A 14,583-nucleotide genomic window follows, 5' to 3' on the forward strand; every position below is an offset into this window, starting at 1 on the left:
ATCCAAGAGCTCCACAAGTATATACTAAGCCAAAGCTACATTTAAAAAGCACGGATGTCTTATGGCTCAACCGTCAACTGCAACTTTCACACCACCATCTAGAAATTTTAGCTTTTTAATTGAAAAATCTGCTGATACTTCCTCGTCGCCATTGCCATTGCTGATATCTGCATTTTCTTTGTAAGCATCCACATGAACACCTAAAACAGCCCTGCCAGAAGGATCGGGGTTCCTAGACTATGCAGCATCTCATTCTAAAGCTTTGGCAGTGCTGCAAGCCACACTAGGGCTTCCAGGTACAGTCAAGCGTGCAGCATTCTGAGGAAAGAATCTTCCAAATATCATCCTGTAGTAGTATGCCTCCTTTGTCGTGGGTGTATTCTCAGGGTAAATGTACTTTGCATTTGCCATCATCATATTGGAAACATGATTTGCAGCATGCTCTTTCAAACCATCAATCCAACTATAACCAACACCATCGCTGAATTGCTCTTTTTGCCTGTACAAAATATGCTTTGGTAGATAAGGATTCTCCACGTCGTCAAATGCCTTGCGAAGGATCCACTTCTCAATGCGCCCAAGATCAGGCCGCACCATCTTCCACTCTGGATCAATTCCCATGGAAATATTGATAAACTCTTTATCTAGAAACGGCACACGAGCCTCAACACCCATGCTGCTGTTGACTTATTAGCTCTCAGGCAGTCATATAGATGAAGAGACTTTATCTTTTGAAATGTTTCACGATGTAGCTCCTCTTTGAAGTATTCCCACGCGATTCTGATTCTCTCAATTTTATAACCTCCTCCCAAAACAACTTCTCGTTCCAGATATGCACAATAGGTCTCAAACACACTAACAGTTACCAGTTTGTATTGGAGTAGTAATTCTGGATCATACTGCGACAATCTGATCAAGGCGGAATTACCTTAAATAATACGAACACCTTTCCGGCAATGATAAGCAAATTTCGACCATGTGTCTCTGTCTTTTATCGGTGGCAGAGCTAATGAACGAACAGCTAATATCGTTTGCCACATTTCAATCCCGGTGTCACTAATAATGGCGGCCTTGTGGCAATCAAATCCTTATAAAGACCACTTGACACTTGGCATTTAATCACTGCATTCCATAAGAGAAAATTCTAATGCTGATATTGTCAAACAGTTTACGCGCATTCTCCATGCTACTGCACATAAAAATCAAGAGTAATTTTAATGTTTTGACCAAGTTCAACATTACGTGGGCATGGATCCACACTTGCAATTTCCTGTGCCAGAGAAAGATTTGCTGAGCCTGAGGATAACGCACGTTCACGGACATGGCAATGTAGAGCATCCATCCGTGCCTCATGATCAAATGTGCAGCCTTCCAAGAGGCCACGAATTCTGCGGTTCTGAATATTAAGATAATGCCAAACTGGATCTGACTCGGGCTCCAACTCCAGTAAAAACCTGATGGTATTCTCAAACTAAGTGGACAAGATACATCAGATGCAACAGGCAGGGTATTTACTAATTTCATCCATTGCAGAGACCAGCATTTCACCAAAGGATAGAGGCAAAGAAGAAATAGCAAAAGCTGATCCACTGCATTCAAGAATAGATACTGGCACCCAATATTCATCATTGACAATATCTGATGTAATCATTTTCATCCAAGAGCAAAGCCTCAATATGAACACCTTCATAACTTCGGTTCGTAATGCAAACAATGTTTGCACTGCATTCAAGGGTGCGCAATCCTTCCCTTAGTTTCATAAACAGATATAATGTCCTGTACCATTCCAGCAACTTCCTCCAAGGAATGATTTGAATCCTTTATGTCACCAAGGCCGTCTTCAAAGGAGTTTTGTCTAGCAGTCTTTTCATGTTTCACTGAACCAAGAGCGCCATTTGTTGAACCTACCTTAGCAAACTTCCCATTGAATATTGAAAGAGCTAATCTCCAAAATGTTGGTACATGGTGCACAATGACAGATGTAAGCCTACGAATGAGCCTTCCTCTGAAAGCATCTGCTTCTTCACCAGTTGCTTCTTTAATATGAGACTCCCCTCTTATATCATTATCACCCAACAGAAGGGAATAATCTACTGAAGACTGCACAAACTCTTATTTGATTTACCCAGAAGATTGGCCACTAAACCATTAGACACTATTTTGCAACTGCTAATGAGAACATTAAACCAATACAGGTATACTTCAATTTAACTATCAGCTTTATACACAATCAATCCACTCAAATTATTTTTTCGGTGCAGGGAGGAACAAAGGATCTGGATTTCTCTTGAGCAATTGGGCAATTTGGAGGGCAGCTTGCCAATGCCACATGTGCAGCTTTGTGTAGTGCTTCTAGAAGTTTCCCTTAAATATCTGTCATTTCCCAATTTCGCAGCGCAGCCAATGCAAGGTCAATGTTTTCGCTACGAAATCACTAAAACAGATGGCGCTGCTAAACTGCTAACGAATTTATGCGCTGCGAAAACACCCTGTCCTTAAGCTAGGCTAAAAAAATTTGGCAACAGAATTTTCAGTGATAACAGGATGAACCAAAATCTGATTAAAACCTGAAATCCCATCCAAAAGTGAAATTATGGAAGCACCTACTACTCTTTGTAAAATATGATCCATCTTAGGTAAAGGGTAGTTATCCTTCAAAGAAACCTTGTTTAGATTTCTTAAGTCAACACATAATCTGGTTTCTCCTGTTTTCTTCCTTGTAGGCACTAAATTAGATACCCACTCTGAAAATCTGATTGGAGTGATTATCCCTGCATCACGCATTCATTTGATTTCCTTTTCAATTAAAGGAAGAAGTACCGGGTTGATTCTTCCGAGCTTTTGTTTGAATGGTTTTTGATTTTCCTTGAGGGGTATTGTATGTTGAATTACAAAGGTGTCATAAGACTTCATGTCTTCATAGCTCCAAGCAAACAAAAATTGGAATTCTTTGATCAGTTCAACATATTTAAGCTTTTGATTAGGGGGCAAAGATTTGGATAATTTTACCATTTTTGGGTTCTATTTAGTCCCTATGTTGTAGTATTCAATGTTTGATTTTGGAGGTTCCATTTGGGGATTCTTTAGAATATCATTGAAATCAAAGAGATCTTCCAAAGCAGTTAATCCTTTGGGAAAATGATTTTCTTTCAAATTGATAATTTTAGATTCTCCTTCAATAATCTCATCAACATTTGTTTCTTTAAGATCCTATATTTCCTCTTTGGTAAATTTTGTTGGATAAAGCATTTGAATTGTGTTTTCTGTTGAAATGTCTGTTTCCATCTGATTTGCTAGATCAAACTCACTAATTGTACCTCCATCTGCGTTAGTGCTGGAAAATTCCTCTTCTAGGGTTAAAAAATTGTTGATCTGGTTATCACTTTTAAACACTTGCCAGTTCTTTACATTATCAGGAACAGCTAGCCTGTGTCTAATTTTAGCTGTGAATTGATGATTTGGTTCAAATGGTAATTTATAGGTGCTAGCGAACATTGCTAGGCTGTGATCTTGCAAGTTATGTTTTCTTGGGATTTTGGCAAATTTAGTTTCCAAAAATGTGTTAAAGGAACCTATTTAACTCATCATCATCATCAAAAACCTTCCAATGGTGGACATTATCAGGCAAAGAGGGTCTATACTTCATTTGCACCTCATAAACTAGTTTGGGAGGCGATGGAGGGATGACCAAACTAGCTGAAACAGCAAGGGAATCAACAAGCTGATTTTGGGCTCTAAGAATATATGAAATGCAGAAAAAATCAAAGAACTCTTTGGCTCTCCATACCTCATCTCTGTAAGCTCTCAGCCTTGGATGCTTTTCTTGGAATGTTTTATTTACTTGCTGAATTATCAGATCAGCATCTCCAAACAACTTCAGATTTTTTATTCCTCTATCTTTGGCTGCATGAAGGCCCAACAACAGTGCTTCATATTCTTCTATGTTGTTTGTCACCTGAAAAACTAGCTATAGAGACAACTGAATTGTTTCTTGTTCTGGAGATACTAGCACCACCCTTGCTCCTGCAGTCTCCTTGGTTCATGCTCCATCAAAGAACATCTCCCAAATCTGACCTCCTGTATCATGCTCAGCCTCAGGTGTTTGTTTCCTGATCTACAATGCAGCCTTCTGAGATTCTTCTATTTGGAGAATGCAAGCCCCAAAATCAGTGTCCACTGCATATATGGGATAGTTTGTATGATTATTCTCATCACTAATTATATATGCCAGATGTGCTTCTCTATATAACCTCCTGCTCTCTCCTCCAAACACTGGAACAATTGCATAAGAAAGATCATTCTGCAATGTCCCACCTAGTCTCTTAATCCCACCTGTAGACAACAACATACCAAACTTCGGAGGAACATCGACCACCACTATATCCATCATCATACTTTTCATGGGCAGCTGGGTTAAGGTAATGGCCAGATCCTTAATTAATCCAAGGCATTTTACCTTCCTTGAATCAAAAGAGAACAAATCATGATAAGGTCTAGTGATATCAAGGCCTAACTCTTCCATGACAGTTTTAGGCATTAGATTGTGGCTAGCCCCTGTGTCTAGTAAGCAATTGTGGAGGATTTTATCATGTATAGTTAATGAAACATAGAAATATGGAGAACTATTATCAGTAGGTTCAATCATGGGGCTAAGCACAATAGCACGCTTGTCATATTGCAAATTGACAGAGTCAATGGAGGTTTGTTTAGATTCTAATTCAAGGGCCACAAGGATGGGTTTTCTAAATAATTCACTCTTCACCAACTCAGCCAGAGGCATGGATATTTTCAATTTCTGAATTTCTGACTCAAAACTAAAAGAAGAGAATACTCTATCAGTAGTTTTTACCTCTTGAACTGGAGCTTTGAGGGTGATAGGATCAGCTGCTGGTATTTTGCCTGCTATTCTGTGACATTGTTTGAGCAGCTGCTTCTTGTGGAACATTTTCTTTGACATTCTTTGCATTGGATCCAAGATTATATCTTTGCTGCTACTCACCAGATTGCATAACAACACCACTGTCCTACCTCTGATTGTTTTGCTCTTGCAGCAATTACTATTCATATTTGGCCAATGTTAAAAATGCAGCGCTGCCTTTATCTCCCAAGCAACGGATTTCATCCTCATCTTCTTCAAATTGTTCCCCCGCCACGACTACATTTTGAAAGGGAGCTTTAACTTTATGATCTTATTTTGTTTCTTCACCCCTTTTCATAATTTGTAGCTGCTCATTTTCTTTTCTAAATGGGTTTGGATTTCTTGGAGCAAATGTGTTTTGCTGCCTTGTTTTTCCTGAAGTTTGCTCAACCTTTAACTTAGAAATTTCAGCAGCCAATGACTCAATCATCTTAGTCATTTTGTCTAATTTAGGCTCTGAAGTTGAGGCAGGGGAAGAAGAAGCCTCACCTCTCAGCCTTCTTCTATCAACTTGACTCTTTAACTTCTCTGCTGCCATAATGTTGGACTCCACCTCCAGGGCTGCATCTTGCATATCACTCAGAGTAGCACATCGTCTTTCTCTCAACAATAAGTAGAATTCAGAGTCAAAAGCATTGGCATATGTGAGTTTGGCAGCAGTGGGGGTAGGCTTTACCTCAGCTGGTATTTTACTATACATTCTATTAAATCTTTTATTGAAGTCAGGCAAAGACTCACCCTTTTCTCTTTTCATGTTTCCAAACTCTGTATGATAATACAACAAGTCCTTCTTATCTCCCCATTGCTTCAAAAATGCATCATATAATGCTTCAATATCTGTTATAGATCTTTGGGGTAATTCTCTAAACCACTTCCTAGCCTCTCCATCAAGGCTTTGGACAAAAACTCTCATCCATACATCATTCTCACATATATCTAAATTATCAGCATAACTATAAAAAGCTTCAAGATGTTCTTCTACTGTCACTCCCTCTGTTCCAGTAAATTTAGGCATATATTTTTTATATTCTCCTATAGGCATGGCATTTAAAGGTGTAGGCAAGAACAAAGGTCCATACCTAGCAGCAACAATCCTCTCAATCCTAGTAGGTTCTTGTTGCCCTGCCATGTTTGGAATATGTGGAAGAACACTAGCAGATGGAGCAGTAGGAAATAATGTAATGGATGGCAGAGATATTGGGATGTTTGGACAGTATGGGAAGCATTCTTTGGACTGATATTCCAAGGGGAATTAACTGCACAAGGGGCTGAACCAATATTTGAAGGAATTTCTATATTAACAGTGCTGGGCTCTAAGCCTTCAAGCTGTAATTCGTCAGTTATGAACTCATCTTTTAGAGATAAATCGTTGTTTCTAGGCTTACCTGATCCTAATGCCCCTTTCTGTGATGATTTCTTCGATTTAACAATTTTCTCAGGGTCATACAATGGTTCAACTGGAGATTTCTGAGGATTTCTTCTAGTATGCCTCACAAACTGAGCCAGAACTTCAACGTGGAGTCACCAAAGGATGGTATTCCACCAATGGAGTCGCCAGAAAGAAGATGACAACCAATCCTAGGTTCAAACCTTGTCTGTCATCAAATCTTGAAACTATGTCATTCTCCCAGGGAAGCTTGAGCTCCAATTCTCCTCTCCCCGGCAACGGTGCCAATTAATGTTATCACCACAAGAAACTCACCTAGGTTGTAACTCAGTGATGCTCAGGAACATTATAAATTCAGAAATTATGGTTGGGTAAGATGATGGATAAATGGAGATATGTTGCACATTTAAGCCAGATAACCACTCCTACTATGATTATCCCCAGACATGGGTGAAGACCCCCAAACTACAAGGCTTTGAACTGCCAACTACTCACAGTTTAAGGTAAAGGTGATGATGGAGAAGACTAATTACACCAGCAGATGCACATGACCCTATGAATGGCCAGCTGCAACCAGTTAGAAGATCTGCAGAACTATTGTTTAATACACAGACAAGATGATAGCTCCCTGATAATAAAACAACAACAATCTGCAAGCAATTTCAATGAACCACTAAATTATAATACAGAGGTGGGATGACATCCCCTCTGATATTAAACATTCACAGCACATCAAATGGATGCAAGCAGGCACAGCCTGGAACAAGAAAGAGAAGTGGAAAGTGAAAAAATGATAGCAAAAGAAGCTTGTATTAGTTGAAAATCTAGACCAGAAGTTGCAGGTCTCATAGTATTTACAGTCTCCATAAGTTAAAGGAAAAAACAAAAGCTCTCATTCATCAAACACTCATCAACCTTGTTACATCTTTTTTTTCAGTATATATGGTGTTACATTACAAAATATCTCTGCTAGCCATGCGTGGAGGAGACAATAAATGGCCACCAACCACATTTACATTCAGAAATGGGCCTCTGATACAAATCTGGCTGTGTTGTAAATTGATTTGACCCTTTTGGTGCTCTGTAGTCCTCCTTTGAGCAGGTGGCGTGAAATAACAATGGAACCATAACCATTGAATGCTCTGATCAGATAAGAGGTGTCCTACTTCCTCCTCGGCCATACTGGTGATTAATTTCATGATCCATATTTAAACAGGAACGCAACAAATTACAGAGATAACCATATACACAAAGATGCAGTGGAAATAATACTTCATTTCATTAATGGAAAATACTGAAATATGATTACAACTAGAAATGGAAATAAACTAGCTAGGGCGATGGCAGCTTATCTATGAGAAGAGATGTGGTGGTTACATGCCTCTGAATTGTCTTACAATGAGGCTCGAAGGCTTATTTATTGTTGAGAAACAATGGAAAACCCTTAACATTCCAAAACCTAACCCTAGGAGATGAAACGCCAAATGGTGGGCCCCGTTTGGGTAAATTGGTACATCAACTTCCCAAGGTCGTAACTTTGGCCTATGATCTTCGTTTGATGCGTACAATAGCTCGTTAGAAAGATCTATCCGAGCACTACCACTTTGGGAAGGGAAACCTCAGTCCATGGACCCATGTTGCCCCCATATTTCCCAAAAAACGTCGTTTAGGGCCTCAAAACGGCTCCAGAAGTTCAGGACCCGAAAAACTGCGAAAAATAGTAAGTTGTGCTACAATTAAGGAAACTGAACATGCTGAGAGAAACAATGGTGGGGGTCCAGGTGGACTTGGCAGGTGGCCACCGATATCCACCTGGATCATTCCTCCCCGCTTAGGAAGCAATGGTCCCCATTGCGTTGAGTTCCTCCATGAGATGAGGAAACTTTTGCTGAACTTATTCCCTGGTGAGCCACTTGCCCTACTGAAGGAGTTGGCCTGCTTTGACAACTCGATACAGTTGGATATTCTGTTGGCGAGTGTTCTTGATCTGTGTGTCCATGATCTGATCAGTTGCAGCTTGTTCCATGCAATCTGGATTTAATTCTGTGGGTTTGAGCTGTTCTGCAATGTCGGATGTGTCTAGCAATGGTGGAAAGTATGGCCGAAGGCGGTCCACATTGAAGACTGGGTGTAGGCCAAGGAATGGGGGAATGCTGAGCTCAAGTGCATTGTCTCCCATAGCCTTAGTAATGGTGTAAGGACCATATCAGAGTGGTCTCAATTTCCGATAGGCTCTAGTAAGGCGTTGCTTTTGCAAATGCAACCAGACTTTGTCGCCCACCTGAAACTTGTGTGGCACCCGATGTTGATCATGTCGCTGCTTGTACTTGGCATTTGATTTCTCAAGAATGTCATGGAACTGCTGGAGAATATGTTGGATGTGCTCAATGAAGCTGGTGGCCTTATTTATTTCAGACTGGACATCAAATGAATTTATGTGAGTAGCTGCAAGTGGCATGGACACATCAATGGGGCATAGTGGCTGGAATCCCAAACACACCTGAAAAGGGCTATGGCCAGTGGAGCTGTGAAGAGCTCGGTTGTAGCTGTGCTGAACATAGGGGAGGCTCTCGTCCCATGTGCGTGGATGCTTTGAGTTATACATGTGCAGAATGTGCACAATCATCCTATTGACAACCTTTGTCTGGCCATCAGTTTGAGGATGGAAGGTTGTGGACTTTGTGAGTTTGGTGTCCAGCATTGACTAGAGACTGGACCAAAATGTGCTGAGAAACCGACTGTCCCGATCTAAGATGATAGACTAGGGGATCCCAAAGTGCACCCACACTCGTTCAAAGAAGAGTTTAGCAGTGGCTTCTGCTGTGATATTCTTCTTGCAGGCCGCCATAATGGCCATCTTCGAGAACCTGTCGACGACCACAAAAACACAGTCATTTCCATGCTTAGTGGAAGGAAGGCTTGACGTGTAATCCATGGAGATGAATTCCCAAGGTCGACTAGGGGTAGGCAACGGGGTATAGAGGTCGTGCTTCTTAATGGTCGGTTTGGCAATGGCACAGGTAGTGCATGATCTGATGTACTTCCCAACATCCTGTCGAAGATTCGGCCAATAGAAATAATTTTGCAGTACTGCCACTGTTTTCTCGACCCCGAAATGCCCAGCAGCCCGACTATAGTGTGCTTCCCAAATCATCTTGGCACGCTCGCTTGAAGGAACACAAAGGTGACCCAGGTGGCATAACAGGGCATCCTGGAGGTGAAAATCTGGAACATGCCGACCCTCCAAGAGTGTCTGGTATGTGTGGCCGAATTTCGGGTCGCTTTTGTAGAGAAGTGGCCAATCAGAAGTCTCGTGCCCACAAGAGTTGAGCACGGTGGTTAACGCCATGATCGGTGGTCGACTGAGGCAATCTGCAACATTATTGGTGCTGCCATTCTTATACTTGATATTCAATTGGAACTGTTGCAGGTATGTAGACCACTTCTGATGGCGATCATTCTACAATTTCCCTTGAGTCTGTATGAACTGCAGGGGTCGGTGGTCTGTGTGGATGATCGTTTCCTTCCCCAAAATGTAATGCTTCCATTGTCGACAAGCCTGTACAATGGAATACATTTCTTTATCATAAGTGGGGTACTTCCAGACTGTGTCTGAAAGTGTTTCACTGTGATATTCCATTGGATGTCCATGTTGAGTAAGGACTGCCCCAATAGCATAGTTAAAGGCATCTGTCTCGACCTCAAATGGTTGTTGTAAATCTGGTAACGCGAGCACTGGTGCCGTGCAGAGGCGATCCTTCAACTCCATGAATGCCTTCAGTTGTGATTCAGACCAAAAGAATTTTGCTTTCGCCCCTCCCTTGGTGACTTGACTCAAGGGCCAAGTAATATGAGAAAACCCCAACACGAACGTGTGGTAGAAGTTGGCAAGACCTAGAAAGCTGCGGAGCTCTGTTAGAGTGGTTGGAGAGGGCCAATCCCGAATGACTTGGATCTTGGCTGGATCAACATGCACCCCCTGTTCATCAATGATGTATCCCAGATACTGAACCTGGGTCATGCCAAAAGTGCATTTCTCCAAATTGGCACATAGCTTGTGTTGCTGCAGTGTTTGGAGAACCTGTCAGATGTGGTGGAGGTGCTCTTCCCAACTCTGGCTGAAGATCAGAATGTCATCCAAGTATACTACTACAAAGGAGTTGGTGAATGGCCGCAAGATGTCATCCATTAGCCTCATGAAGGTTGTAGGAGCATTCGTCAATCCGAAAGGCATAACCAACCATTCGAAAAGGCCCTCCTTGGATTTGAAGGCAGTCTTCCACACATCAGAGGGTTTGATTCGTACCTGGTGATATCCTGACTTCAGATTGATCTTGCTGAAATATTTCACCCCATTTAGTTGGTCCAGGAGGTCATCAATCCGTGGGATCGGATACCTATTACGAATAGTGATCTTGTTCAGCACCCGATAGTCAATACAGAGTCTCCACGTCCCATCCTTCTTCTGTACCAACACGATCGGGCTCCCACAAGGCGATGAACTCGGACGGATGTGACCTTTCTGCAGGAGCTCCTGAATCTGCCTCTTGACTTCATTGTTCTCCAGAACGGAGCATCAATAAATTGGTCCATTGGGTAGTGGCGCACCTGGGGTCAGATTGATGGAGTGCTTGACCTGACAGTGCAGAGGAACCCCTGCAGGGGAGGTGAAGATGTCCTCGTACTCCTCCACAACCTTGTCCATCTGTAGTTGTCGTGTAGAGGGACCCCGTCTGGAGGCCGCGGCCACCGTCTTCTTCTTTCCTTGAGGGCGTATCATCAGGAAAATAAATTTCCTGGTTTTGGAAATGATCTTACTGCATTATTTTGCAGTAATCAAAGAGATGGAGATAGGTGGTGCTACCTCTGGTATCCTGTACAACTTATTTCCCAATGTAATAATAATAGCACGAGGCCTTGATTCATACACAACATGTCACTTCCACAAGTATGGCTGTCCTAATAATACATCACAAACTTCAAGGGGAGCAATGTCACACAATAACTCATCCGTAAAGGGCTTGATGTTGTATGGAAGGCGACACTACTGGCTCACGCGAAGATCTCGTCCTTGGTGAAGCCACCCAATGGTGTATGGTTATGGATGTATTGTGGTCGGTAAGCCCAACCGCTTCATGACCTCTACCGAAATGAGGTTCTTTTGACTCCCGCTATCAAAAATGAACTGTATCGGGGATCCCTTTACCCACATCTGGGATTGGAAGAGACACTCCTCCTCCTCTGGATCTTCGCGTTCATTTTTCTGGATATTGGCGGTAGCAACAGTGATGTTGGGATCTGCATCAATGATCTGCTTACCTTTTTCATTCCCATTATCGGGTTCTGGCTCAGAGTCGAAACATGCATCTGATTCTGAAACCTTCAGCTCAGCCACCAGTGACTACTTGGCCCGACACTCACTTGTGTTGTGAGTGGAGCTCTTATGGAACTCACACCATTTTCCAGTGTCCTTTTTCGGCTTCGCGGCACTGTTCTTTTCTTGCAGCTTCGGTGGGTTGTCTTGGGTTGTCCCGCCTTGGCTTTGTCCTTTGTTCTGTGGTTTAGGGGCACCTTTCCCCTGCTTTGGATTCGCAGATCCAAAGTCTCGCTTCGTTTGTTTAAACTTCTACTCGACCTTGACGGCATATCGGTATGCTACACCGAGCGAGGAGATGTTCAGGAATTGTATTTCTTCCTGGATGTACTTGTGCAGGCAGCCACGATATTTGAGCATCAAATGTTGCTCCGAATCCTTGATACCCAAATTTTTGCGAAGGGTATGGAAAAGATTGGTGAACTCCAGCATGCCTTGGTCCCTTCCCTGCCCCAGCGTGGTCCACTTTATGTATTCATCCTCATAGCTTCCGACAGGGTAGTACTGCTCCTTGATGGCATCCCGAAATGAATTCCAGGTGGGTGCAACTGAAAATAGTGAGCCACTACTTTCATCCTTCTATTCGCAGTAGGTTTTCCACCAGTCCTTGACGTGGGGGGCTGCTTTGAGAAGAGCGAAAACAATCTTTTCCCGACTCGAAAATTCATGAACAGAAAAATAACCCTCTAGCAAATTTAACCATTTATCTACGGCATCTGCGTCTATCTGACCCTCGAATATGGGGATTTCAAAATTAACTTGTACCTTAAAGGGCGTGGTATTTCCAGAGTAGCTGCTGGAAGCCGATGCGTCGCTTCTGGGTAGCCGCTGAAGGATCTGGGCAAAGTTGTCCATCATCGCATTCCGTTGTCACTCGAGGGCTTCTTCGAGCAAGATTTTGATGGGATCTCCTGCCCCCTCGCCTTTCTTCTCATCCACAATGGGAGGCCGTTGGGATTTGCGAGGCTGGTCTTGCAAAGGTTCCACCAGTTCAAGCCCTAACTCCTTATATCCCGACCTTGTTGGGGACATGCAAAGAAAAACAGAGAGAAAGCAGACCGCTCTGATAGCACTGATCTAGATTTAAACAAGAATGCAACAAATTACAGAGATAACCATATACACAAAGATGCAGCAGAAATAATACTTCATTTCATTAATGGGAAATACTGAAATATGCTTACAACCAGAAATGGAAATAAACCAGCCAGGGCGATGGCAGCTTATCTCTGAGAAGAGATGTGGTGGTTACATGCCTCTGAACTGTCTTACAATGAGGCTCGAAGGCCCATTTATTGTTGAGAAACAATGGAAAACCCTTCACATTCCAAAACCTAACCCTAGGAGATGAAACGCCAAACGGTGGGCCCCGCTTGGGTAAATTGGTACATCAACTTCCCGGGGTCGTAACTTTGGCCTACGATCTCCGTTTTACGCGTACAATAGCTCGTTAGAAAGATCTATCCGAGCACTACCACTTTGGTAAGGGCAACATCAGTCCATGGACCCATGTTTCCCCCATATTTCCCAAAAAAATTTCGTTTAGGGCCTCAAATGGCTCCAGAAGTTCAAGACCCGAAAAATTGCTAAAAATAGTAAGTTTTGCTACAATTAAGGAAACTGAAAATGCTGAGAGAAACAATGGTGTGGGTCCAGGTGGACTTGGCAGGTGGCCACCAATATCCACCTGGATCATTTCAACTGCTGAACATTAAAAATAGCTCCATTATGACTGTGTTGCTTTAAAACAATGAAACGCTGCCCAAACTGTTCATTCCTTTGTATTTTCTTATATTTCCTTATATACAGAAAATGTGCCCAAAACCATTGAAAATGGCTTAAGCACGGACTTGAAATTTTAAGTGAAATGATTCATAAACTATCAGGTCTGACCCATCGGGTCCGAACTCCATCGCAATCGGCATTCGCCAAAGGCTTCCTTTATATTTTCTTTATACAAAGAAAATACACAAACAACATTAAAAACGTGAAGGGCGCGGACCTGAAATTTTATAAAATGGAGTGTTGTATAGCCGTCGAGTCCGGCCCATCGCATCGCAACATAACTCATGTTAATGCCCCGCCCCTTTGTAATCGCCGATAGCAATACGCCGATAACGATATCGGCGATCACTCATCGCACAATAATAAAGCCCTCTTGTAATTTCTCCATTGCGATACGCTGATAGCGATATCGACAATCACTCATTGGCGATGTCTCATGTCATTGCCGCTGCCTCCCCCGACTTGTGATATGCCGACGCGATCTGGACCGTTGATCGGCCAGATCCAACGGCTGAGATGAATGCAGATCTTTAAGCCTGTAATTTTGATTTTGCATGGTTTTTGGAGTATTTTCGCCTCCCGATAGTGTATTTCCGCCCTCCAAAGGGCTTTCCTCTTGTAGCTTTTTTGATCGGTGGAAGGTTTTTAGCCAACATTTAAGGATTTCAACAGCAACAATGGATCCTTTGGCATAATTATAAGTGTATTTGCAGCCTTTGAGAGCGTTTTGAATCCATTTTTGATCCTTTTGCATAGCAAAGCTAACCGAGTCTAAAAATATATTATAAAGGAATAACATGACTCTCTAACTCAACTATGTGAGTTTGACCTTCCTATCACCAATGACTCATACATACATCAATCCCCCAATCAAGTGGGGATATACCAAATTTGACTTATCCACCCAACCAAGTGGGGATATACCAATTGTTTATACATGACAGAAATACAATAAATATTACATCATCCATCCCATGTAAAGTGGGGATACAAATTACATCATTTGTCCAATAGGACTCATTCAAATGTATGAGAAGTCATATCACACCCTCGAATTTTACATGACTTAAGCAACAAATGGTATAAATATATGAAGCCATAGATGGACTCAGCAACCAT

The 14,583-nt window shown here is 42.3% G+C and overlaps 1 pseudogene; it reads right to left on the minus strand.

Moving 5' to 3' along the window:
* Nucleotides 1-249: 249 nt before the first annotated feature.
* Nucleotides 250-675, minus strand: LOC149211540 (asparagine synthetase [glutamine-hydrolyzing] pseudogene; annotated as a pseudogene).
* Between the last annotated feature and the right edge of the window lie 13,908 nt (nt 676-14,583).

Source organism: Pinus tabuliformis, chromosome 1_1 (genome assembly GCF_031772625.1).
Source record: "Pinus tabuliformis cultivar Carrire ecotype Pingquan chromosome 1_1, CPIR1, whole genome shotgun sequence".
Lineage (NCBI taxonomy): Eukaryota > Viridiplantae > Streptophyta > Pinopsida > Pinales > Pinaceae > Pinus > Pinus tabuliformis.